This window comes from Stegodyphus dumicola, chromosome 1 (genome assembly GCF_044657685.1).
Source record: "Stegodyphus dumicola isolate Sdum_Otavi_A_Nest chromosome 1, ASM4465768v1".
Taxonomy (NCBI): domain Eukaryota; kingdom Metazoa; phylum Arthropoda; class Arachnida; order Araneae; family Eresidae; genus Stegodyphus; species Stegodyphus dumicola.
In genome coordinates, this window is record NC_140768.1 from 138,776,624 (window position 1) to 138,803,725 (window position 27,102).

The following is a 27,102-nucleotide window of genomic DNA, read 5'->3' on the forward strand; positions in this document are numbered from 1 at the left end:
ATTTTCTGGACACGTCTCTGACAAGAGGATTCTAAGCCACGATTAAATGCGGTTGAGGTGGTATATGAACATCAGATATATGCGGCTGAGATATGCTGTTACCAACTATATGTGATTTTCTGGACACGACTAAGTGTTAGAGGATTCTAAACCACGATTAAATGCGGTTGACATAAATTTGGGCCGAATCGGATCTTGTCTTCTCAATCTTTGGGGAAAAAAGTGTCATTTTTAAAAGAGCACAAATTTTTATATACATATTTCGATACAGAAGATACTGTAATATTATAAACTAGGTGTACCCGCCCGGCGTTGCCCGTGCATTTAGAAAATGCAGATAAGTGAATAGCGCAGGAATAGTAGTGTAGGACATGTAGACTGTCTCTCTCTCTTCCCCCCCCCACAAGCTACAAAAAAGAAATGAATTGTAATTAATCGATTTAATGTATCGTCAAAACAGCAAACTAACGCTAGAATAAAGAAATCAATTGTTACAATCGAACGTTATTTGAAAACAAATAATAATATCAGTGAGTCAAAAAAACCGTGATTAATTAATTATAAATAATTTTTTTAAAATTTTTCTAATTCAAAAATCGAAAATCGGGCTTCGAGGACTGGTGGCCAGCCCCTTTGTGCTTCCGTATAAAAAATTCCAGGTCCCTGCGTGCGATAGATTTGGCTGGAGAGCTCGGTCAGACAGACAGACAGACACATTACACTTGCTTTTATTATTATAGATAACACGTAAAAATGCTGAATTGTCTGATAAATATTTAAGTTTTTATTTTAGGACTGAATTTTATAATAATATAAACAAGTATTTATTGTATTTATTGTACAATAAACTGAATTATTGTTTATCTATATCAGTTCCTGAACATGCAGGTACTTTTCCTTAAAGCTTCTTAATTTTTTTACGCTACTAATGATAATATATTAGAAATTTTTTTAAACAGCTTACATTTAGCATATAATGTTAAATATGTTTTTGCTTGTAAGTTAACAAATTGATTTCTTTAAAATTTACTATACCAACTAAATTTCTCTTTCCCCTCTCCCCTCTCTCTCTCTCTCTTTTTTTTTTTTTTTTTTTTTTTTTTTTTTTTTTTTTTTAAGTAGGCAGATAGCCCTTATGTGCTTTCCCATAATTGAATAATCTAATCCAATCCTTCTTTTTTTTAAAAAAATTCCATTAAGTTTCAATTCGTTAGCGAAAGAATAATACTAAAGAGAATTTATTTTTTCTTAATGATAGAGAAAATATTTTAAAATATAGTAAAGCTCTAAGAGTAAATATTCACTTTCTCCATTAGATTGTGTGAAAAATCTACTGTCTTTATTTCAATGCTTAGCGTTGACAAGTGAAGTTAAGTTTAACTCTTTCGCATTGGTAGAGGCCAAAATCTGCCTCTCTCAGACATCTGAAACGCCCGCGTATATGATATTTTGGATTCTTTCTCCATGCCGAGTAAAATACTACAGCGTTAGTAATAACCTACTTAAGTGAAGCGATTACTTCTCTGTTGGGTTCTTTGTGCGGTTTCAGCCACTGTATGCAGTTCTCCTTAGGAAAGGATTGCAAGTGAGAGCACGAATAGCTAAACGTTGACGATAAACAAAGGAGAGAGAAGGTGCATTAAATATGAGAGCTACTTTTAGTGGCTTCGAAAAAATGATTGGGATACCATTTAACAATTCCCGAAACCAACAAGCCATGCAATAAGGTGATGGAGAAAAGCACCAGGTAGAAAAGGGACGCAGGCTTTCTAGCGACCTCCCGATGTCTGAATGGTCGGGCGACATCGCTATGAAAGCGTTAAAAAACCTTTACAATACTTTATTGCCTTGTGTCAGCAACAAGCGTTGAGTATATAATATCTTTAGAATTCATTTTAATTCTTTCGCTTTTACAATATATATATTTTGTAATCGAATTTATTATCTGTACGTAAAATTCTAATACTGCTATATTTCTACTTATCAATTCAAAATACATTTCTCCATTTTATTAAATTCATGTTATTTCCATATAATCGAACATCGACAACGATTATATGCCATTCAGCGTGAATAAAGAGTAGTTGAACTGGACAGATAAAGAGCTAATAAATTCCGCAAATGAAACAATACATTTAAATTCACACATAAAGAAAAATAAAATGGTACTTTTCTGATCTAGAAAATTATCCCGATTGTCTGTTACGTTTTTTCCAAAAGGAAAAATATTCAAATCAAAGTCAACAGAAAATAAAACCTTAGACTCGGAACTGTATAACGAAAAGAGAACTTTTTACGAATCTCTTAAATACTACGGCTAACCACATTCCAATAAAACATTTTCCTTGTTGGCACAAATACTTCCAAGCATTTTACCTGAAATCACATTTGCTTCGGAAAGCATATTCCAAAACGCACATTTTCTTCCACGTTCACTAAATGTTTTCCTCCCCCAAAATAATAATTCTACAATTTGACAGGTCTAAGAAGAAAAAGAGCTCTGGGATGATAAATTCGACTGACGTTGACCTGAGAGATTTGTTGACACTTTTCCATCCGTGCATCCTAAATGTTTTCTTTCCTGCCGTGCATGAAGAAGGGAGCAACCAGCTGGTATGCGCAAGAGAAGCCGTTTTAAAATCACTGAGCTATAGCTATAACTTTAAAACCTTTTTAAGGCCATCCTCTTGAAATGCCTTCCCGGCAGGATAATGTACAAATTATGTACACCATGTTTATATGGCGTAAAAATTCTAGGAAGAGATGGCGCATCTATCGCTTCTGAGTGCTCATACGTTACGGTCAAAGTGAGGTGCCGTAGAAAGATGCAAAAATATGCAATGACGTTGAAAGAAAAGTTTCTTCTGTCTTTTCGTTGAAATGATGTTGCAATCTTTCTTTGAGAACGTAATTCGAGTTTAGTTTAAAATTTAAAATGTTTATATTAGGTACTCGTGTAATTATATGTAATAATTTAAACAATAAGTTTTGAAATTATCACAAAATTATCACAATTAATTGCTTATTAATTTATTAATTTTTGAAAAGTAATAAATTTTGAATAAAATTAATTTTTGCAACTTTTACTAATGAACCATTAGTACGAACAATAATTTTTGTCGCAATTATGCGGATAAAATTTTTTCATTATTCCATCTGTAATAATAACATCAAACATAATGAACTTTAAGAAGTATTTTGTCCTTCCCCCCTTCTTCCTCTAAATTTTAAAATTATGATTCAAGCATTTCTAGGAAATCTAAACTAAATTTAATTTTAATTTTGTATTTAAGTGTTATTATTATATTTAAGTATTATTATTATACTATTACGTATCATCTATGCAATTATTTTGTTAATTAATACTAATGAGTAAATTATGTCATTATCTTATCTGTATGAAATTTACTGCACATTTCAAACATACTGACATTGTTATTTGTACATTATTATGCAACTGTTTTTATGCAATTAAATGACACTTGCATTACTAAATTTTTCTTTTCTATTCTTTGCAGTAAGGATATAATTGTTTGTAAAAAACATAAATCTACATTAGTTGGCAAAAGCATTTAATAATTTTTATTATAACTGAATAAAGAATATTTATTGCATGTAAGTTAATAAATTAAGACTCTCCATTAAGTTTATTTAAACAAAAAAAATTCGGCTAAATGCTACTTTTTTATTAAATTTGTATTACAATATCTGTTTTTCTATTGCCGAAAAGTATTGAAAGAAATCTTTTCAATATTTTCAGTTATTCCGAGAATAACATTTGTGATATTTTTTTATTAAAACATGTATATATTTAAGAAAACAAAGCCGAGTGTAGTTTTTTAAAAATATTTAATAAATCATAGATATGATAAAATTTTAAGACTATTCTTCAATTATTTCAGAGAGTTTTAAATAGATTATAGTTTTACACATATCAAACTATTAAAAGAATCTTTTTTTATTTTTTAACGGAAGTCTTTATAGAAAACATTTCCATTTTACGAAATTTTTTATTATTATTAAAATTATAATAAATAATTATCCATTATTTACGACATTTTTTTTTCATTTTTGTTTAAAACTTTTTTTCATTAAAATTAGTGCAATAAATGCTTTTACATATTTGCTAAAACGTAAATGTATTTATCATTTTTTGTTTAAATATCATTTTACTGTAAATTTTACTGGCACGTACTTTGGCAATCAGAATAGGAAAAAACTGCCTTTTAATATTGTAATGTATTTTGCAGTAATTTACAAAACAGACAATCTTCTCAGTAGAACATAAATTTTATTTCTAGTTCTCAGAGATAGACAAATTTTATTCAATTCTTAAGTGGCAAAATTTTAATACTACTCCTAGCTGGCAAAATCTTCAGAATACAAAATCTTTTTAAAACAATATCTCTCGTTGCTGAGTAACGGTTTGATACAAATATGGCGTTGCCACTTCAACAATAATTATATTTATTTATTAAATAACAAGATATTACAACCTCTCCCCCCCTCCAGATAAACTTTAATTTATATTTTTATAAATTAAAGTTTACAGTTTTTAAAACAATAATATCAGCACAACACAGAATTAAAATACAAGCATTTAAAGGAGAATTAAACAAGAAATAACATAATAACATACACTGAAGAAGAGAGGAAGGAACAAAATATTTTTTTTATCTATATAGAGAAACAAATTATTTAATCAGGCCAGGGAGTACGACTTAATGCGTCTACATTTTTATGGTTTTTACCACTTCGATGAACGATCGTGTAATTGTAGGGTTGTAGTACATGTGCCCATCTCATAAGTCGTGTATTTAGACTCACATTATTTTTGAGCCAAACTAAGGGATTATGATGGGTTATGATGAGGAATTTAGTATGCCCGTCTAAATAACATTGAAGTTTCTTTACAGCAAATATTATGGCGGCGCATTCCTTTTCTGTGGTACAGTACTTTTTTTGGTGCTAGTTTGGTAGACGGTTGCACGGATTTTGGCGAGTTTTTGGCAATTTTTCTTTTGGCGAGTAATACGATTTATGGTAAACCCATTGCTGGATAAGTTATTTATGGTAACCGATACTTTGTTGACATTTTATTTAAAAAATAATGCGTGTTATTATGCATAAATTCCGTGTTTTAAATATTATTTATGGCTTCTAAATATTAAAAATCAATTTAATTTTGCATTTTTATTTGAAATAAAAATTTTATTCTTTATCATATTTTATGAAATTTTATGATGTGGATGATGTAATCAGTGACGTCACCTTACTTTAAAAGTAATTGGTTTTAATATCTATAAATTTAATCTAATGTTTTAAACATTATTTATGGCTGTTAAATATTAAAATACAATTTAATTTTTCATTTCTTTTTTAAAATGATTTTATTATGTATGATTATTTAAATAATTTTAATTCTAGGCGTGATGTAATCAGCTCTCTGATTGTTTATAGAATATTTGTGCATTAATGAGCTGTAATCAGCTCCCTGATAGGTTGCTGAAAATTTGTGCATTACCGCGCCATTTTAAAATTTAATTCATATCTTCGAATTCCTTCAAAAATGTCTCCTTCAAAGATGAATGTTGTTTTCGATAAGTACCAAGAATTTTTGGTTTCGGAATCAAAAAATTGTTCTTTGAGACCTTATTTTCGCCAGCCTGGCTTTCCTAATCAAAGATTTATTTATAAATTCTTACAAGTGTCAGAGGAAATTTATTTTAAATTTTTGGAGGAAACGTCGCTAAATGTTTCTTCAATGAAATGCGAAAATGTAGATCACAGATGAAGACCGTTAGAAGAGCCGATTCTGATATATCCGGATATTCTGATATATCCGGATATTCAACATTGGTCATGTTGGAAGAAATAACCGCTGTAACGGTAAGAAAATTATTAGACATTCCTCCTTTTTTACCGACAATAAACTAATTGCTGTCATTTTAGCTCTAGTGTACGAAGCGTTCTTATTTACTTATTTTAAAGTATTTAATTTAAGTAATATTTTAATTCTTTTAAACGTTGGTATGATGGTTTTTAATTCGATATTCAATTTACGTAATATTTTAATCCAATTAAACGTTGGCGCAATGTTTTTATAGTGGTATTTTTATTCTATTTCTATTCTATGCTATATGAAAGTAATAATTTAACCTTTCTTTAGAATTTTATACTCGTAGTAAATGTATTTATTCTATATAATATATATATATATATATATTATATTCTATATAACGTATTTTAAAGTATTTAAATTTAATAATATTCTAACTCTTTTAAATGTTGGATGATGTTTTTTATTTCGATATTCAATTTCAGTAATATTTTAATCTAATTAAACGTTGGCACAATGTTTTTATAGCGGTGTTTTTATTCTCTTCTTTGCTATATGAAAGTAATAATAACCTTACTTTAGTATTTTATACTCATAGTAAATGTATTTATTTACACTTGCCTGCCATCTTAAAAAACGACATTTTCAACAAAAAAATTAATCCATTATTTCTAACGATATTTATTTTTTTTTTAAGTTTCGAATACTTTACTATGCGTAAAAACAGCGTTTTTCAAGATGGCTGACGTTTGTAGAAATCGCGCCAACAATTGCACCAACGTAAATCGCCAAAAATCCGTGCAACCGTCTACCAAAATAGTACCCTTTTTTTCAGTTTCTGTAAACTTCTTACTGAGGTATAATACCGGATGTTCATTGTCTCGTTCATCTTTTTGAGCTAAAATGCACCCATACCAGAGTTTGACGCATCAATTTGCAAAATAAACTCCTTATTGAAATCAGGTGCATGTAGTATAGGCCTTTGAGACAGTTTCTCCTTTAGCTCTTCAAATGCTTTTGTGCACTCTTCTGTCCAATTTATTTTCCCTTTCTTTAAGTTTCCTTTTAAAGTTTCTGTTAAAGGTGCTGCGATAGATGAGAACATGGGAATGTAATGATTATAATATCCCGCTAATCCTAAAAATGCTCTGACTTGATTTTTGTGGATGGCACTGGAAAATCAAGAATAGCTTTTACTTTCACTTTACTTCGCATTCTTATACCACGACCTACAATATGTCCTAGATATTTTACTCTATCTTGAGCAAATTTACATTTTATTGGTTTAATATTTAAACCAGCGTCCTTTATTTTGGACAAAACGGCTTTCAGGTGACTTAGATGTTCTTCCCAGGTGTTTGAAAAGATTGCCACGTCATCTAAATATGGAACAGCAAAGTTTTCACAACCGTGAAGGATTTCGGCCATCATTTTACTAAATGAAAATGGTGCATTTTTAAGTCCGAAAGGCATACGTAGAGGTCTAAATGTGCCAAAACTTGTAACAAAAGTGGCTAATCTTTGAGCATTAGGTGTTAAAGGTATTTGCCAGTATCCCTTTGTTAAATCCAAAAGAGTTATATATTTTGCGTCTGCTACCGTTTCTACTCGTTGTTCGATGTTAGGTAAGGGGAAGAATTGTGTTTTAGTCAATTTATTCAATTTTCTATAGTCGATACAAGGTCTTGGATCCCTCCCTGCTACTTCTACTAAAATCATAGGAGAAGTGTGATCTGAATCTCCTATTTCAATTATTTTATGCGGAAGCATTTTATCGATTTCTGTTTTTAATATATCCGTTTGTCTAGGAGACATTCTGTATGGTTTACAGTGGATTGGGGTGTTTTCTGTCAATTGAATATCATGCGTTATTAAATGAGTTTTCCAGGTTTATTAGAAAAGATTTTTGAAAACTTCAGCAGCATATCATGCAATTCTTGAATCTGTTGTTCATTTAGCTTATCACTTAAGGAGCTGTTTTCTTTGATGTCCTCAAAATCGAACAATGTTGGTTCAGAGTCAATTGTTGGGAAATTTTCCTCCATATCATCAATTTCAGACTGATCTTCTGTAATCATAAGGTTAACCGATTCTGCTCGTCTATGATAGGGTTTTAGCATGTTAACATGGTAGACTTGGTTAATGTCATTTTTTTTCTTCGAAACTCACAACATAATTAGTTTCGGATAATTTCTTCTCAACCTTCCCAGGACCTTTCCATTCAACTGCTAGTCTGTTTGGTTTATTCGTTGATACAACTAATACTAAATCCCCTTCAGAGAATTCTCTTTTTATAGCTTTACGATCGTACCACACCTTTCTTTTGGTTTGCATTTCCAGCATTTTATCTGTAGCCAGCTCTTTGCATCTTTTTAACCGATTTATCAATTGAAAAACGTATTCAACAACATTACTTCCTTCGTCTTCAGGATTCATCCATTGTTCATATAATAATGTTACAGGTGTTCTAAGATTTCGACCATATACTAATTCTGCAGGTGTAAATCCCGTACTCTCGTGCGTTATTGTTCTTAAGCCAAATAGAGCTGCGGGACTTGCTTCTCCCACTCAGGGGCTGCTTCGATACATAAAACTTTTAAAATCCGTTTGATTGTTCGGTGAAATCTTTCAACAGGATTGCTCTGCGGATGGTGTACTGAGCTTCTAGTTACTTTTATTCCAAATTTTTCTACAAATTCTATGGCTAGATTGCTCATAAAATAGGTACCTTGATCAGTTTGTATTTCTTTCGGGAAACCCATTCTACTAAATATTTGTAACATGGCTTCAATTACTGACGTTGTATTATTAGGATAATATTAGGAACAGGTACAGCATCCGGATATTTTGAAGCTAAACAAATAGCTGTAATTAAATATCTATTGTCATTCGGTGTTATTGGTAAAGAACCGCATGCGTCAAAGTTAATTTTTGAAAATACTTCTGCAATAATTGGTACTAAAGTCAAAGGTGCTTTGGCTTTATCATTAGATTTTCTCACTCTTTGACATGGATCGCAAGTTTTAACATACTCTTCTATTTCTTTATAGCAATTAGGCCAGTAAAAGTATCTTGTTAATCTATCTTTAGTTTTGACGACGCCTAAATGTCCAGATGTGCTATCATGACATAATGACTTTATTTGATCCCTATATTTTTCAGGAATAACAATTAATTCCCTTTCATTTTCATTTTTATCTATTTTCCTTTTCACCAACAATCCATTTTCTTTTACTTTGAAATCATTTGTCTTGCTGGAATTTTCATTTTTAGCTTCGTTAAGCAATGACGCTAGATCTCTGCTCTGATGCTGAGATTCAATTATTTCCTTTGAATTAACATTAATCACTTTCTTAAGTTCCTTGTCTTCCTCATCAGCTTGAGGTAAAATATCTTCGTCAGTTTTAATAAACTTCAGTTCTTTTAGTTTCTCCATTTCAATTTCTCTGCTTCGATCATCTTAATGAGATCTTTTTACTTGAGATCGTGTCAAAACTACATTTATTTTTTCTAAATTTAAGAATGATTTACTTTTGAACAATTGTTCCGTTTTGTTACCCAATACATATCTGCCTGGATCATTTGTAATGACAGCTTCCTTTGTCTTTATATGACCAAGTTCGCAATTAATTTCAACTTCCGCTAACGGTAGACACACTAAATGGTCATTTAAAAGATATTGTACCCAGACATGTTCTCCAGTCATTTTTGCGTTATCTATGTATTTCCGAGAAATAACATCAACAGTGGCTCCTGTGTCTCGAAGAATAGGCATTTCATGCCCATTAACTAAACCGTTAATTGTATATGTCTCTAACAAATCATCATTCGAAGATACGCAATTTATCTTTTCATTTGGTTTTAAGCGAGGACACTGAGGATTAAAATGTTCGTATGATCCACACTCGAAACAACGTGGTCGATACCTTTTGTCATATAAATTTTCATGGTTCTTGTTTTGAAATTGACTTCTTTGTCGGTGATCTTTCTGGTATTTTGAATCGTCCCATTTATCAGAATGCTTAAAATAACGCGGATGCTCTATTTTTTTCACAAAATTATCATAACGCGGTTTAAATGATCCTTTGTTAATTTTCTCAGTCTGATTGACAGAAAATTTCGGTTTTATTGGTTTCCTCACATCTTCAAAATCTTCAATTTTAACTATTTCAGTAGGTGAAATGATGGTTGTCCATTGATCCATAAAATGTTCTTTGAAATCAGGAGAGGTACGCTTTTTTATTTGATCAACCGGCATGATATCTTTTAGCTGTTCAAAAGTTTTAATGTTTAATCCGTTAAGCCATCCTTCTAAATAATTCTTTAATTCATATTAGAAATCATACCAAGTACTTTCACTAGATTTTTGGTGTTTATTAAATAGTTGTCGAAATTTTTCCGCACTCAATTTAAATCGTTGTAACAGTAAAGATTTTACATATTCATACTTTTTCGCGTCCTCTTCTGGTTCTCTAGCAATAAGCTGAACAATGTCGGGAGGCAGCAATGAAATAATTGAGTCACTTGATTTTCAGCAGGTATATTCATTATTTTAGCTTGACGCTCAAATAACACCAGAAATAAACTTATTTCATCTTCTTTAGGGTTGAAACGTGGCATGACATCGTGAATTCTGATTTTTAACGGCTGCTCAGGTAACTGCGTAGTTTCTACCGGCTGTGCTGTGGCAGCCATTGCTCCCAGTTGAAGTTTCTGTAGCTCAAAGGCTCTAATTCGCTCTTCTCTTTCAAGCTCTTCTTTCCTTTCTTCTCTTTCGCGTTCTTCTCTTCTTTCTCTTTCTTCTCTTTCGCGTTCTTTTTCTCTTTCTTCTCTTTCGCGTTCTTTTTCTCTTTCTTCTCTTTCGCGTTCCTTTTCTCTTTCTCTTTCTTCTCTTTCGCATTCTTCTTTTCGTTCCCTTTCTTCTCTAATTACAGCCAGTAGTTCTCGAGTAAACTCCTCATCATAATCGGGACTTTCCGTAATCAGTTTATGCAATTGAGCAATCTTAAATTCAGGTTTCACGGTTAAACCTAACTCTTCTGCTAGTACTTTTAAATCTTGTTTTTTCCTCCTAGCTAAGAATGACATGTTGACACAAGTTACCTTTAATAGGCTTCCTTTTGAAATTCAATCTAAAAGCTCGTACTTGTATTAAAAATATATAATTTCTGGCGAGATTTAATTTCTCGAATACGAAATTCACACTAACCAATTGGAGAGAATTATTTAAACAACTTTGCCAGGTTGGCACAAAATAATTTAATACTACGTCGGGTTGACGTTTTAACTCACTATTCACAAGCCTCGTTAGCTATAACTATATAAACACCTTTGCCAGTTAGGCAATACAATGGAATTTTACCAACGTCAGTTTGACGATTTTACTATCTATCTCCACGCCTGGTTGGCGATAACAAAAACAATTTTTGCGAGTCTGGCAATACAACTTTTAGAATATACAATCTGTAATACGTCGGGATGACGTTACTATCTACCACACGCCTGGATGGCGAGAACTAAGAAAAAAAATTTTTGTCAATTCTGCAGTATAATTAAATCACACTACGTCAGTTTGACGTTATTACTTATTTTCACGCGCCTGCTTGGCAACAAATTCAAAAACTCAGCTAGCAGTTCTTTTTTTTATAAATGCGGGATGGCTTACACATATCATTTATCAACAAAAAAATTCAATACAAATAAAAGTAAAGCATAAATAATAATTTTAAAATACTTCTTTACCACAAATATCAATTATAAATTTAAGCTGAATATTTTTAGCGTTAGTTATTTTAAACAAGATCTTACACGATAAACTATAATTCTGAAACAAAGTATTAAAATTCAATAAAGTCTTTTTTTAAGAAAACCAAAAGTTAATCTTATCTTCAGAGATCAGCAGTATCCTATTTTTGACAGTTTTTGCTCGGACGCAAGTTACAGAAGCACAGAAGATAATCTTTGAATGATCCGCTTCAAATCTGGCTTTAAAACGGCAGACTTCTTACATCCATTTATCCTTGAAATAAACAAACTTGGCAATTGGTATTAGCAAACTTGTTGTAAAAAATTCAGTAAATTTCTGGGATTAGGAGACCAGCACCATCGAAATTGATAATTGACTCCTAATTTCCAGTATCTCGGTGGAACGTCCAATTAATTAAGACTGTAATGTATTTTGCAGTAATTTACAAAACAGACAATCTTCTTAGTAGAACATAAATTTTATTTCTAGTTCTCGGTGATAGACAAATTTTATACAATTCTTAAGTGGCAAAATTTTAATACTACTCCTAGCTGGCAAAATCTTCAGAATACAAAATCTTTTTAAAACAATATCTCTCGTTGCTGAGTAACGGTTTGATACAAATATGGCGTTGCCACTTCAACAATAATTATATTTATTTATTAAATAACAAGTTATTACAATATTTAGTATTATTGCAGTTTTAGTATATCTTCTCGTTTTAAGTGGATAACTTCATTTAATTATATGTTCGCTAGAATAAAAACTGAACTGGAAAATTATTTTATTTTGAATATAACCTAGTCCTGGTACTATTATTATTTTACTAAAACAAATCTGTAATGATATAAAATAGTGGCAAAATTTATCAGAAACGATATTAATTCGCTATTAAAATTAATTACAGATTCTTCATAAATTTTACTTTACATCAAATTTAATTTTGATTTAGGGCTTTTACTTCCTTTCTGTTCTGTTTATTCATAACATATGGAAGTTGTTTACGTTGATTTAGCTTTCAATAGCTTAACAAAAGAACATTTGACCTGTGCAATTTAAATTAAATAGCATAATACTAATAATTACTCCAATTCTTCGTTCTACCTTTTTGTCTTTCTTTATATATAAATAAGCATGTATCCATTTGTATAATATAAACACTAGCAAACTTCCTCTGGAAAGTCCTCCACAAAGTCATCCTCCTCTTAGGCAGACAGACTTTGCGTACTTTATCGTATACACTTATTAACTGTACTTTTGAATCGTTCGAACGCTTTCATATTTTAAATGAATAGCTTGTTCAAAAGTATTTATGAACAATTTTTCCAGCTTTTCTTCTTTCAGTGTACTCCCTTTTTGTAGTTTTTTACAATTTAAATTAGGTTCTTTTTAAATTTAATTATTATTTTCTGTGCTTGTAATTCACAGAGTAGAGAATGACACGTAAGGTAGTTCTTGACATTACAAGCCTATTAGAAATATAAATTTGCAAACAAGAACAATTAATTTACAACGGTTTGAGTCACATAATGTCAAAAAAAAAAAAAAAAAAACCGAAACATCCTATTCGGCATTCTTTGATCGTTTGAGTTTAATGTTTTAAATACCAACCTCTCGAAAAGTTCTGTTTGAAGCATTAAACACAGGGTGATTAATAGTTTATTTGTATTATTTCATTTTCTTAACTTTTATCATTTTTAAATTTAATTAGTTACGCCAATTATTACATCATTTTTTCCGGAAAGAATAATTTATTAAAAAAATTAATTAATTTTAATACTAAAAACCATATATAGATGTATTATGCAAAATAAACTAAAATCAATAATACGTTTAAAATCTTAAATTCGGAATAAACAAATGCAAAAGCCAAAAAGCCAGAAGCACACTCCCAAACTGCAAGACAAAGGTAGGAAGAACATGCCAAAGCCAAAAATGAAAGAAATTTACAGTTTTTGCTGCATCGTAATCAGGGGTTTGGCAGGGTGCCCTTGGTTTTTGTATATGTTTATTCCGAATCGAATATGGGATGAATTTTAAACATATTATTTACCTTATTTTATTTTGTGTTGTTAGCACCACCTGTTGCTGCTTTCAGCGCTCAATTGGATTAGGTTTAAAACTTATGTTTACTTTGCATTTATTCCTTTATATATGTAATTAAAAATTTTATTTTCGGAATGTATATATATATATGAGTAAAGACGAAACACTTTCATATTTACGTATTTTTATCAATTATTGATCATTGAACGGGAGTTGGTTTGTTCCCCTTGAAAAGTCAACTAATTTCCGATCAATGACAATAATTACATGTTTTAATTTTTACTTTTACAATTGTAATATTATTCTTCGTGATGATTTAACTCCAGTCCCCGTTAAAACATTATTAACATTTTGCTTTCAAATTACTTCAAAACATCTTTCAAAATATAACTTACCAGTATGGATGCACACTTTTAAAATAATTCTACTTTAATTAAACTTAGGAGATAATATAATCAATTAATCAATACTGTTTAGGAAATAAATTATATATATATATATATATATATATATATATACAAGTTTGAGTTTGCTTTGTTTCATTTTTCTTAAAGACATTTTATTCATCTTTCTAGCTAAAAAGAACAAAATTTCAAAATTTATAATAAATTACATTACACAGTATTAATTTATCTTTTATAAGCAAAATGAGAATTTGCTTTTTATAATAATAATTCACTTTTTGCAAACATAATTTCAAGCATGTCTTAGGCAATCTGTTGGCTTAATTTGTAGGCACATTTCAAAAGCAAAATCTGTCTCAACATTGGATGACAGTATTTGTTAACCTGATAAAATATTCAGACACCTTGCATCGTAAGTTTGGTTTAAGCATATTAATATAAATTGAGGTCTTTAAGGTTTAAAGCAAGAACGATTTTTTTCCTTTGCTTTTCAAGATAATATTAAGGCACCAAAGGATGTAATCATGTATACCTTGAACCATTAAACATTACCATTAAACATCTCTCTCCCAAATAGCTATAAATTAGGAATCCTCCACTAAGGCATTCCTTCTCTTAGGCAGATAGCCTTAGCGTGCTTTGCCATCATAAACCAAACCAAACGAGACCTGTATAGCTACAAAAATTCGATTCTTACAAAACGTTTGATTCAAATGTGCTTCTATAAATAATAATCTTTCATTCTCATAAAAACTGTAAATATATTAATATTTAAGAGTTGCAATTTTATTGAATAATTCTGAATCTAGTTTAATATTTGGTGCTTAAATGATTTCAAAGAAGTTAATAATATATTTCGTTCTCTTATGATTAATTTACAAATTGTTAAAGTATTCAGTTTTCGTAGTTATCGTGAAAGAGAGCACTTCAGATGCACTGCATCATAAATGTCTGAATTATATTTATTTGCAGTAGAACATTACCCAACTGGAATAATCTTTTTCCTTTGTATTTTTTCAAATCGTGTTATCATAAATCGCAAAATACAAATAATATGTTCTTGAATAGAAGTAAGGAACTAATTCTGCCATTATACAATCAATATTATTGTTATAAGAATTATTTTGTGTGTTAGAATATATTACACATACTTTTACACGAAATTTATATTTGTAATAAATAATAGTCTTTTTTTTTATGTTTCGGGTAACATCGAAAGGTAATCCATATTTTCAGTTCTAAAACTGAAACTAAGCAATTTGGAAGTGTTGGAACTTTCACATAAATTCAAAATACTGAAACATATTGCATGATAAATTTGTATTAATCATTATTAAACATTAATTGAAAAATATTTTTAAATCCCAATTTATTATGTTATGCAAACAATCTGTCTAAAATTTAAATAGAAACAAATTTGCAATATTACAGAAACAAAACCTTCCAATAATGCAACGTATTTTTGTCCAATTTAAAGCACATTTTGCAACATGAGCACTTTCTTTATTCTAAATGCTTTATACACTAGCAAACACTGATTCACAGTTTGAATGACTTTTTAGTTTCTAATACTTAATATTTGGCAAGCTTGTTTAATCACAGTTTTTGTATATATTTCTGAATGTAGCGATGGCCAATTGTTGGAGAGAAAAATAAAGCAGTTTTATATTACCAATTTCAATTTAAAGTTTGTATAAAGCAATAATTGTAATAAGTATGTATCCAACATCGGATACTATTCATATTATTACTGAATGTTGTAATGGAGTTTATGCTGCCAATTCAGACACCTATAACTCTACTACAAGCTTTTATTATACTAAATATAAAACAGTAATCACGGTTTAAAAATAATCGTTTTGTATGTAGAAAACAACACGCAATAAGAAAACTTTTAACGGAAACACAATTAAGTTATTATATGGATTTTTTTATATTTTGACAAGAGTAAAATATCAATGTACAAATAAATAAAAAAAGGAAACTCAAAACTTGTTAAATTATTGATAATTTAGAATTTAGATAGCTTCATAGTCTGCTAAATTGTTAAATTAACGAAGCTTTAAATAAACTCTCAAAGCCAAGTGTACAAGTTTTCCTACTTTTAAGCTAAAACTTATTTATTCAAAATTTAATCCTGTGATATTTAATTTTACTGAAGGTTTCAAACTTGAAAACAGAAAATTTACTTTAGTATCTAATAAATAATGACTAAACAATTAAAGTATTTCACATCATCAAATTATGAATTACCTGTTCGAACTGCAGAGTAGTTTTTGCTAATGAATGTAATAAATAATAACTGTAATAAAATAACTCAATCTCCTATCCTAGAATTGTTATGTGCTTTGATTTTGAAGAAGGAAGATAACTATTAGTTTTAGACTTATATTTAATTAATATTATGTTAGCTTCTTAAGTATTTTTAAACTTGTAGAGCTGGTTTTAATTAATTCATCGTTTCTCAAAGTTTACATGATAAAGATAATTCTCAAAGTTTACATGATAAATATAATTAAGAAGTAGAATTTAGAGCTAATTGAAAACAACTCTACAAATAAAACTTCTAGAGTTGCCTTTAGATAGCCTTTCATTTAATAAAGTTTACCGCTTAAAGCTAACTCTGCAAGTCTTACTTGTAGAGTAGTTTATAAAAAGTCCTTCACTTGGTCATCACTACATTACTCTCATAGGAAGAACGACGGATATTCAGCCTAGGGAAAAAACTAGATATAGTGGAATCCTCTGCTATGTAGTCACATATCAGCTCAAACTGTTCATCATCATCGTCCTTGTATAAAGAACTCGAGATATATTTAATTTACTAAATGATGCAAAATGAATAACTGACCTGTGTTTGTTTAGAACATTAGACTTTTATTGGGGTTCATCCCAAAGATGCCACCCAATTGTTTCTGTATGAGATGAAAATAAAAATTGGCAAATTATGATCGGTGTCTTTATTTCATTCTTTGATACATGTTTGAAACTTTTTTTAAAACAAGTACAGAGTTTAACTAAAGTTTAGTTAAATTTGATCTCCAAGATTATTTACATTTTATAACTATTTGTGTTTGAAAAATGTGAAACTTTCCACATTTTAAAACCTATGCGCAGATTTTTATTATAGCATTCACCAAAGAAATTTATTCCTGTAAGCAACATTTTGGCATAATAGGTCGACAGAAAAGTGTATTTTTTATACGTAATGGTTAAAACATTATAAATGTAAGTAGTAAAATCCTTATAATAATTATACGAAAAGAAAATAGGAAACAAAACTACCTTTTTTTCACTATCATTATTATTTTTTTCAAATGACGGGCCCAGTCCGTCCACATATGTTGGCCAGTACCAAGTACTTTATTATGGAGGCACCTAACAGACGGACCACTGCTGCCTCTTATGGTGGAACGGGCAAATACATCCATGCCTTCTCCGGAAGGCCGGCCGGTGGTCAAGCTGTAAAGTCGCTGAACACCGGTAGTTCGGTCCGAGGTTTGAAAGTTCTCCCCGAATACATCCTTCCACTTTAAAAGATAACCCTCGAGTGCTTTACCATAATCAAATAAAATAAAATAAACTAAAAAGCCTTCTCCTGGATTCGAACCCGGGCCCTTCGATATGGCAGTTTTTTCACTAACCATTTTGCCCTTTGGCAGGCTCACGATCATTAAATTTATATGAAAATCTATTAACTATGTTATAGCATCACATTCTTGCAAACCGCATAAATTTTCTAAACTAAAAAAAGTAAAAATGGCGAATTTTTTAAAATATCGTCAATAATTTCAAGCTTCCAGTAAATCTTCAGAATGAAACTTCTGCTTATCACGGAAGAGATAAACATTCTGTAGTTAATACTCAGTCTCTGGTAACTGCATTGTCTCTGTACAAAAAGGCAGAAAATATCATGGGAACAAGTCAAATACCATTTTCTCCAAAACTATACAGTAAACCGCAGCAACTAAAACAAAGAACTTCCTCAAACAGGCATGAAGTAACTCAACTGTCGACGACAAATGTAGTATTAAAAACACAATCGAACTTGGCAATCGTATTTCATTCCATGCCGTTCGGTCATAGATAGTTTCAATTTATCATTCCTGAATATGGGAAGATTTTGTGCATCATAAGTCTGATCTCTGAGTGGAAAATGCTTTTGAAGTTTTAAAGACAAAGCAACACATTGCAAGAATATAGCAGATAACAGATTAATTTCTGAGAACCTTCCTATGAAGTTATGAAGAACTAGAAAGCACGGCGGTCATACGAAATGACCGCTCTTCTAGATATTACAAATTGTAATTAAAATGATTTGCACAAAGGTGTCTGCTAATTTAAACTGAATTACCCAGGGCAGGCGGCGAAGACGCCCCTTTGCTTACTGCCCCACGGGGTTTCACCCTTCTATTTGCTTAATTGCTTAAAGTAGAGTGCAATGAAGGAAACCACTGGCGGTACATTTCTTAAGAGCCACAGCTAGTTTTATCAATAAAGGTGACTTAAATAATGAAATGCTAATTCACATGTCAAAGATCTCTTTGTACACAACATTTCTTGTGTAGATCTTTCCATCATTTTTAAGCTCGCCTTGCAGAGGACCATCAATCTTTTTAATTTTACGTCCGTTCTTTCACAAACTCTTGAACAGCCAACATAAAGTTTAACCGTGTCCAAATGCAGGCTCAGGTAAAAAAGTGCCAACACGCTTAAGCATTTGGCCCTGAGACTTATGGATAGTCTTAGCAAAGGCAAGTTTTACAGGAAATTGTCTACGTCTCAATTGAAACGGCAACCCTGTGCCGTGGCAATTTCACCCAATTGGCTAGTACAGTTACGCAGGCAACCAACAAACTATCGGCGACAAACAGACACTTAAGCCGCATATATGTATGTTGTGAAATAACATCAACTCCTCCGAAAAGACTGGCTCCCGGGCTTAGCGAAGTACACCGTTGGATTCCGCAGGTCCGTGGCACGCCATTTTGACCATCCGCGTCTTCTTGGGACTTTAATTAGTCGAGATCTGAATTAAAAACTAATTTTCCCGTAAGTTTTCCCTACATTTTCCACTTTCTTTCTTGGGTTTTCTCTATTAGAGGTATTTCACTACTTGCCGAATTCTTTTTTCTCGAATATCTACGGAACGGCGCCGAGTTGAAATTCGAGACGTGTATCCTCGGATTCCAAAAAATTATCCGAATCCATCGATACCGTTCTCACCTTCGTACAGCTTTAATCGGCCGAGATATTAATTAAAAACTGCGGAAACGTTAATTTCTGCGCTCATTTTCCGAGTGGCAGCAATAAACTATCGGCGACACACACTTCAGCCCCTTATATATATAAAAAGATGAAAGAACTATATTGCTGATTCGTGATAAAAGTGGCAATCGCGCAGAATCGTGGACTATTGCATTAAATTCCACCTTAGCTAAATGCTCGTAGTGCTCAAGTTATTAAAATACTGCCGGCCATTAAAATTACTGCACTATTAAAATAATACTTTAAAACTGCTTGACTTCATGCAACAAACGATAATTTGCATGAAAGACAGTACATGCCGGAATATGCAAATGGCGAGCATTTCAGCGCATGAGCACAAAAGCGGACATCAGCAACTTACTCTACATTATGCATCAATGGGAAAATTTCACAGCGAATTCTTCATTTGGATATCGCATTTCAACGTTGGTTGTTTGTGTAAAAATGTTCGTGTTATGCCTCTGTAAGAAGAAGAAACTCCTACCACCTTGTGTCAGAATTTGACCCCATCAAGATTGTGGCCATCGGGGCTGCAGTTTTTCGCTCTACGACATTGTTGATCCTGTTGATCGGGATCCATGACTGTCAGGCAAATATGAAAACGATGGGTCGAGGATGGCCATACTAAACGCCGTGTAGAATTTCAGGGGCTCCGGCGACTAACACTCAAGAGAACAATCCTATTGTCCTCTCAACCTTGCTGGATTGTAAAGCCAGCCACTTCACCTATCTTGAGTCACGAACTTTGCTGATGTGCAGAACGACAATAAGTACGGACCGTCAGATGACATCTGCAGTATCACGGATTATCAGTACGGCAATTGTAACTTCGAGTCACACTGCAGCATAAACAGGCGCGCCTACAGTGGTGCGACGAACAACGACACTCGACACAGAAGTGGCACTACGTCGTCTTTTCAAACGAATCCCGGTTCTACAGCATTATGACGGACATATTCGTAGAAGCACTAAGGTCAACGAACGTTGTCAGATTGCATTCGTTATACCGTCATACGGGTTCAACAACTAGTGTACCGCTATGGTGTGCCGTTGGTTACACATCACAGTCACCTCTCGTTTGCACAGCCGGCACAGTGTGGACAGCCGTGCTGTTCTGATCTCACACGATATAGTTGGTGCTCGACTTTTTGTTGCCTGCACATTCTGATAACACACACACTGAGAATATATGGTCATAGTTTGCCGATAGACTGGCCCGCTGTTACTCGCCGGCCTCTGTAGTTGATGAATTTTAGCATAGAACTGAAGCCCCAAGGAATGAAGTAATCATGTCTCTCATATCTCTCGGCCAAGATCACCTTTAAATTTAATCATGACTTTTTCTCATTATACTCTATATATACAATAAAAATGTTATGCTTTTGGCTTTCCTTTCTCGGACAGCAATTTTGATGACTATTAGTTATATGCTGCATTTGTCACAGTGTTTGACAGACGACGGGCAGTTATTAGTACCACTATTGCGTCAATTATGGATCTCAGCTCGACGCAACAAGTATTACGTGTTTCAGAATAACAAGCTGTATCGTAATCAAGCTACTACGAGTAGTCGGACGGTACCTTTTCGAGATCCGAGAAGAAAGCATGAGTCTATGAAGCCATATAACTGGTAGAATTTGTAGAATTTCGTAATGGAGCCGTCTTAATTTGAAGTATAGTCATATATTAGAACATACTAACAAGAAAAACTATGGGACCTTTCAACCGCAGTCGCCACGAAATTTTCGGGAATGATCAATCATGAGAACAATAGGTTCAAAAGTGTGGCATTTTGCAATTGTCCCCAATTCCCAGAAATGGCATATAAAATGGTTCGTTAGCGTTCAGCATTTATAACTACAGATAGGCTCATTGTAATGTATCTGTGAAATATAAAGCATGATATCGTCAAAAGAGATCAAGCACGTTATCATGCAACTTGTACCCTTTATGTCATACACATAACGTTACGCCCCAACAAAGTAATGGGATGAGAGAAAGAAGAATTGCGAGCAAAGTTGATACATGTTTCATGAGTAGATAAAAATGGCACTGCATTTGAATATCATATGTGTTATACACAATACATTATGTATACAAAACGAAAGGCTTTTGTGGTGGTCAAGGAAATATGCGCTGAATTTTTAATTAGGATAGCTGCTTCTTTGGCCTACTTCATTAAATTCTAAGAATGAACTATCAGTTCCATATTACGTACCTTCTAGTATCTGATGTGTATATGTTGGAGATCTGAGCCACACTTTGATTCATTGTACCACCTATTTCATGAGCTAAATCCATTTCTCTCAGCTTGGTGTTGTCTTGTATATTTGTCTGGAGTTGTCTTGTACAACTGCTGCTAAGAATTTTTTATTGCTTCGTCAGATTAATCGATTCTTGCGCTTGTTGAAACCTCATCACCTGTTAGCTGATTCTACGATAAATGGTTACTAAGATTTATACAAAATTGTACAATATAGGAATTCCTCCACAACACTATTAACAATTTGTTAACAGCAAATATATCCCCTCTTTGTTTGATACTATTTTACAATGCCGTATGACGCGTACGGCTAGGAATGCATTTTGTCATAGAACGCAATTGTAATCCAGATATGTATTATGTTCCTCAATCCGTAGTTTTAAATATTGCGGAAGCTCACACCCCTTCATACGCCCTTTTATGGAAGTTGAAGGCAATTGTGAAATGTCATGTTTTCTCCTGTTGTTTTATTTAACATTTAACAATTTATAATTTATTAAATAACAATTTTTATTTAACAATTATTTTTCATCATATTTAAGTACTTTATCACTTCTGAAAAATTCTTAAATATTGGTACTTAAATAAGTTTTAATCATTGGGTACTTAAATAGTTTTCCTTGTAAGATTACAATACGGACTAATCTTCTGCGGCCAAACTTACATACTTATTTCGTTTATAATATTTAAACTCTCTTTACTTTGAATACTATGTTTCCTATGGATGATTTCTATTCTATCAGCAGAATAATACAATCGCCGTATTAAACAAGTTATACAGAATTGGCTCAGTGACTTTGATTAGCTTCATTCCTTCTTTTCGCTGATGTCACTAACGGCTCGGAACATAGCTGACTAATGACGCACTGGGGAAACGGTGTAGCACCAGGGTGCGTGGGTCAAGGACCCTACCTCTTGTAGAACAGATATATTATTTCGAATACTGTCATCAGTAACTAGCATATATTTAGAATTTTTATATATATATATATATAAAATATATATAATTAAATTATGTTTTTAACATTTTTTAATTATAAGAATCGAGATAAGATAAGAGATAAATTTCTAAAAAGACTACAGTGTGCGTCAAGTTTCAATAGACCTGAAGTGCTATCTGGGAAGGCCGAGAAAGGAGGAATGAGCTGGCTATAGCCTGATGCAGAAAAAACATTCGTATAAATAATAGGCAAAGTAGTGTGAGTTTCTTGGTGTACTAGAGTAATAATTAAACCTTAAATCTATAACACAATATTAAGAGGTACATATTAGATTAAATAAGTTATACAATATGGGTACTAAGTATGGCCATAGGCCGTTTACTATTATTTGGGTCATTAAAGTCGTAATCGTAAATCCTTATAACTGGGTTGTTGATATTAACAAAATTGGCATAAAAGTTTCGGGTGAGCCGGCAGTAAAAACACTTAAGTTGTTCTATACCCAATTCTTCATGTGACTTTTGATTTCGAACGTACCAGGGCGAATTGGTAATCTGTCTTAGAACACAATTTTGAGCCTGTTGCAAATTTTTTCTATAAGATTTGCATGAATATGCCCAGACCGGGCAGGCGTAGCATAGTATGGGACGTAATACGGTTTTATAGATAAGCAACTTATTGTCTATTGAAAGTACACTGTTTCGAGAATTTAAGGGGTGAAGTGTGACTTTACTAACTCGAAACTTATTAATAGATGTTATGTGTGAGGACCATGATAGAGTTTTGCTGAGGTTCACAGCTGACTAATAAACCTAGCTGAATAAGTTGAAAACGTGTCCAGTCTGATTACTAATGCTTCTATAATTACAACATTCCGTTGCCTCGATTCCATATCAAGCGGCCATAGATTTTTCAGATTTGTAAAGTGCTATATATAAATACAATTTTATCACTTCATTTATCTGAGAATTTGAGACGGCAAACAAAATTTTTCAGCGCGGTCGTTATTTCTGACAGCAAACATCAATATTAAAGTCGCAAAAAAACAAGCAATACATTTTTTTAATTTCTAACACATCATTACCATATTTATTCTGGTCGATATATACAAGGTAGAGTAAACCCAAATGTATAAATGAAAAACTTGCAGAAATCTCTGTAATATAATTTTAATGCATATCTCTTCATTTTAATAAGCATGAGATTTAATTAACTAGTTATAATGAAACCTACAAAAAGAATTATATTTTTAAATGAACCTATAAAATGTTTCAATCATTTTATTAAGCTATCTAATAGTAAATAAGTGCCCCGCACAATTATTTACAAAGTAAATATAACAATGTTAGAATAAAATTACTTATAAAAATACAAGAAATAAGGATAGTAACTCATCTAGTTTGCGTAATATCGGGTTATCTGGAGAAAAATTAATTTATGAATGGCCATAATAAGAAAATAATAATAAATTGTAACTTGTTGGAAATAAAAAATAAAATTCATCATAAGACTTTAGAAACTGAAACGCCATTAAAATAAAGAACTCTTAGACCAAAGGGGCGCTATCACAGAAGAGCTATTAGTCTCAAAAAGGCATTTTCCGTCGAATCACTATACATGGCTGTATCACTTTTGAAATTGTTTCCACCAAATATTATCGCCCTGTATTATATTTAAACACATTAAATAATGAAGAATCAGCAAGAATGCATATGTGCTTCTCTCATTGGAAAAAAAAAGGATACCTAAAAACCATCAAATTTTGAATAACGTAGTCCTCCACCTGAATATGGGTACTTGGAAGCCCGAATCTTAAATTTCGAATTTGATTTGTTATTTATTTTATATTTTTAAACCTTTAACGAAATTTTATTAAGAAACTCAACAACTACAAAGCGAGCCGTGGCAACACACTATACGGAATAAAATGTTTTCATTCTAGCACGCCAGACTGTCTATCGGAAATTCTAAAGATAGGCTGGTTTTAAATATTTTTAAACATAAAAGCGTTAGCCCAAATGTTTTCGAAACGTGTGTGTTCATGTAAAAATACGCATTTTTTCTTGCATTTTATTTAAACTTATTAGATTGAATTAAACCTACTTCGCCGACAGCGCATAAACCACAATAGAATAAATGCATTCTTTAAAATTCACTTTGTTTACCATAGCGACACTCTGGCCCTAGGTTTACCTAACAGTATTATATTTCATTCATATTATAACTCAGAATGCACAAAATGTATATGTTTAAAGAATTATCTAATCGTTGCCATATGTTCTATTCAAATACTATAATAAAGCTAGAAGGATGTATAAAAGAAATAAGCAAACAAAACAAAACAGAAACAGATTTTCACAGACGATTGAGAATATCTCATTTAATTAATTCATTTCTCACTTCGCGAGAAGGCAAAAATACATAAAAACTCAAAATATCTATATTAAAAATTACGAAGTAAATCTCAAACGCTTATTTCCTCGAAAAAATTCCAGAAATAATTACACATGATTTAATTGGCAATAATAAATGAATGCGTTATCTTTGTTGTTGCGAAGCTAAGTTTCTCTAGATTAGCAACAAATCCACTAGTCTCCTGTTTCAAATGTAAACATCAATAGCCGCCATTAAACACAGGCTTAGCGGCAATTAAACAACTTTAAAATTTCTGATAATTCTAAAAATATTGCACACAGATTTACTAAAGGCATAAAATCCTTAACCGGAAGACAAAAACAACATAATTCAATCATTTTTAAAGCAAAAAATGTACAATTTACAAACATATAAGAGTAAAGAAATTGAGATTACTGAGCCGGGTAATAGAGTATATATATATATATATATATATATATATATATATTTACATACGTTTGGTGCTGCAAACTTGCAACCAAAACACGATGTGCACATCTACATGTTATAGCAGTCCTATATACAAAATTTCAACGTTCTGAGGCTACTCGTTTTTGATTTATGCGAAATACGTACGTACGTTCGTACAGACGCCACGAAAAATTCTCTTCAGAATTAATTTTAAAGCAGTTTTATAATTTTTTTGAAGGAAAAGAGTATTTTATTCTCTCCTTACGTACAGATATGACGCAAAAATATCGTTAAATTGCATTCTATAGCGGTCAAAATGGATATTTTCTTTGAAATATGCTGCCTGAAACTTTTCGCGATTTTGTAATCGTACCTCCTTTTTACTTCGTACCTCCTTTCGTTTGTACCTCCTTTTTACTTCGTACAAGGAAGTAAAAAAGCCCCTTTGAGCGTAATGTAAAATCTTAAAGCTGTGAATTTTTTTTATACAAATATTTTCGAATTTGGGAGAGGTGTTATATATATACATATATATGTACTACAGTTTGTAGGGTTTCCGTTATTTTGCATAACAAATTTATTTTAAGTTTGATACCTTTCCTGAACTCCTCAACTTCCCCTCGCATTTTCCCGCCAGGATGCAAATTTAAAGTTAAGTAAAGGGATTATTTAAACGGGTGAATCTCTGAGTTTATTCAGAGCATGTTTTCGCTAGCCACCGCACATTTCGTTGCTATCTCGCTGTTACGCCTCTTGACCATTCATTCAGATTATCGTCACGCCTGTTAAGCTTTGTTGAGTCAATCTAATTAGACGTAACTTAACGTGCTTATCCAGCACTATTCTACTTAGATAGTTTCACCGCAAGTTTACTCACTCACAAGTTTCACCGCAAGTTAGCAATATTACTAAGTTTCACCGCAAGTTGACGTCGTTTTTGTAAGGCACGAAGGGCTGTTATTTGTTGGAATTAAATTAAGGGTTATTTTCACCCTTCTTCTGTGCTAGTAATTCATTCACGCCTGTGCCAGAATTCGCCAGGTTCATTGTAGGATCTAGTGTAGTTTATGTGGAACAGAAAAGACAGATCTTACAAGTTTCCATTGTCTAAAAAAATAAAAAATAACATTGAGAATAATTTTTTAAACTTTTAATTTAAGCAAAGGAACTCAATTATTGTTTTAAGTATTTAACTGAATAAGAGCTGAATTATTGTTTAGTAGTAGTTTAATTTATTAAGTTTTTTAAATTAAGTGAACGAACGGAATTATTACTGACATTATTATAAAAAATAATAATAAATATATTTTTACTGTAAAGAATACATACGCCAGTCTTAAATTATTATATTATATTTATTATATATTAAATAATTTGATATCTTCATGCAGAAAAACCAGTTATATATTCCATTCGCCCTACAATATGTTAATATAAAAATATCGAAATTTTTGAGGATCAAATAAATGGAGTAAATTCACATTTATCTGAAAAATCACACGAATTTAGATTTTAATCCTGGATCAAAATTATGCGTTCATTTTTTGATAGTCTTAAAGATAACCATGCAATTCCTCTAAACCTTTAAAATTTTCTTCGAGATAGTTTGGTTAACTTATTAATTGAATTAACTAATGCGCATTATTAAATAAATCAGCCGATAGTATAATACATTTTTATATGTTTACTTTTCGCAGAATGAATTAACCTTTTTAAATAAACTGCTCCTCACTGCTTAGTCCTGCATTACGAAATGCCTTCAGGAAGTT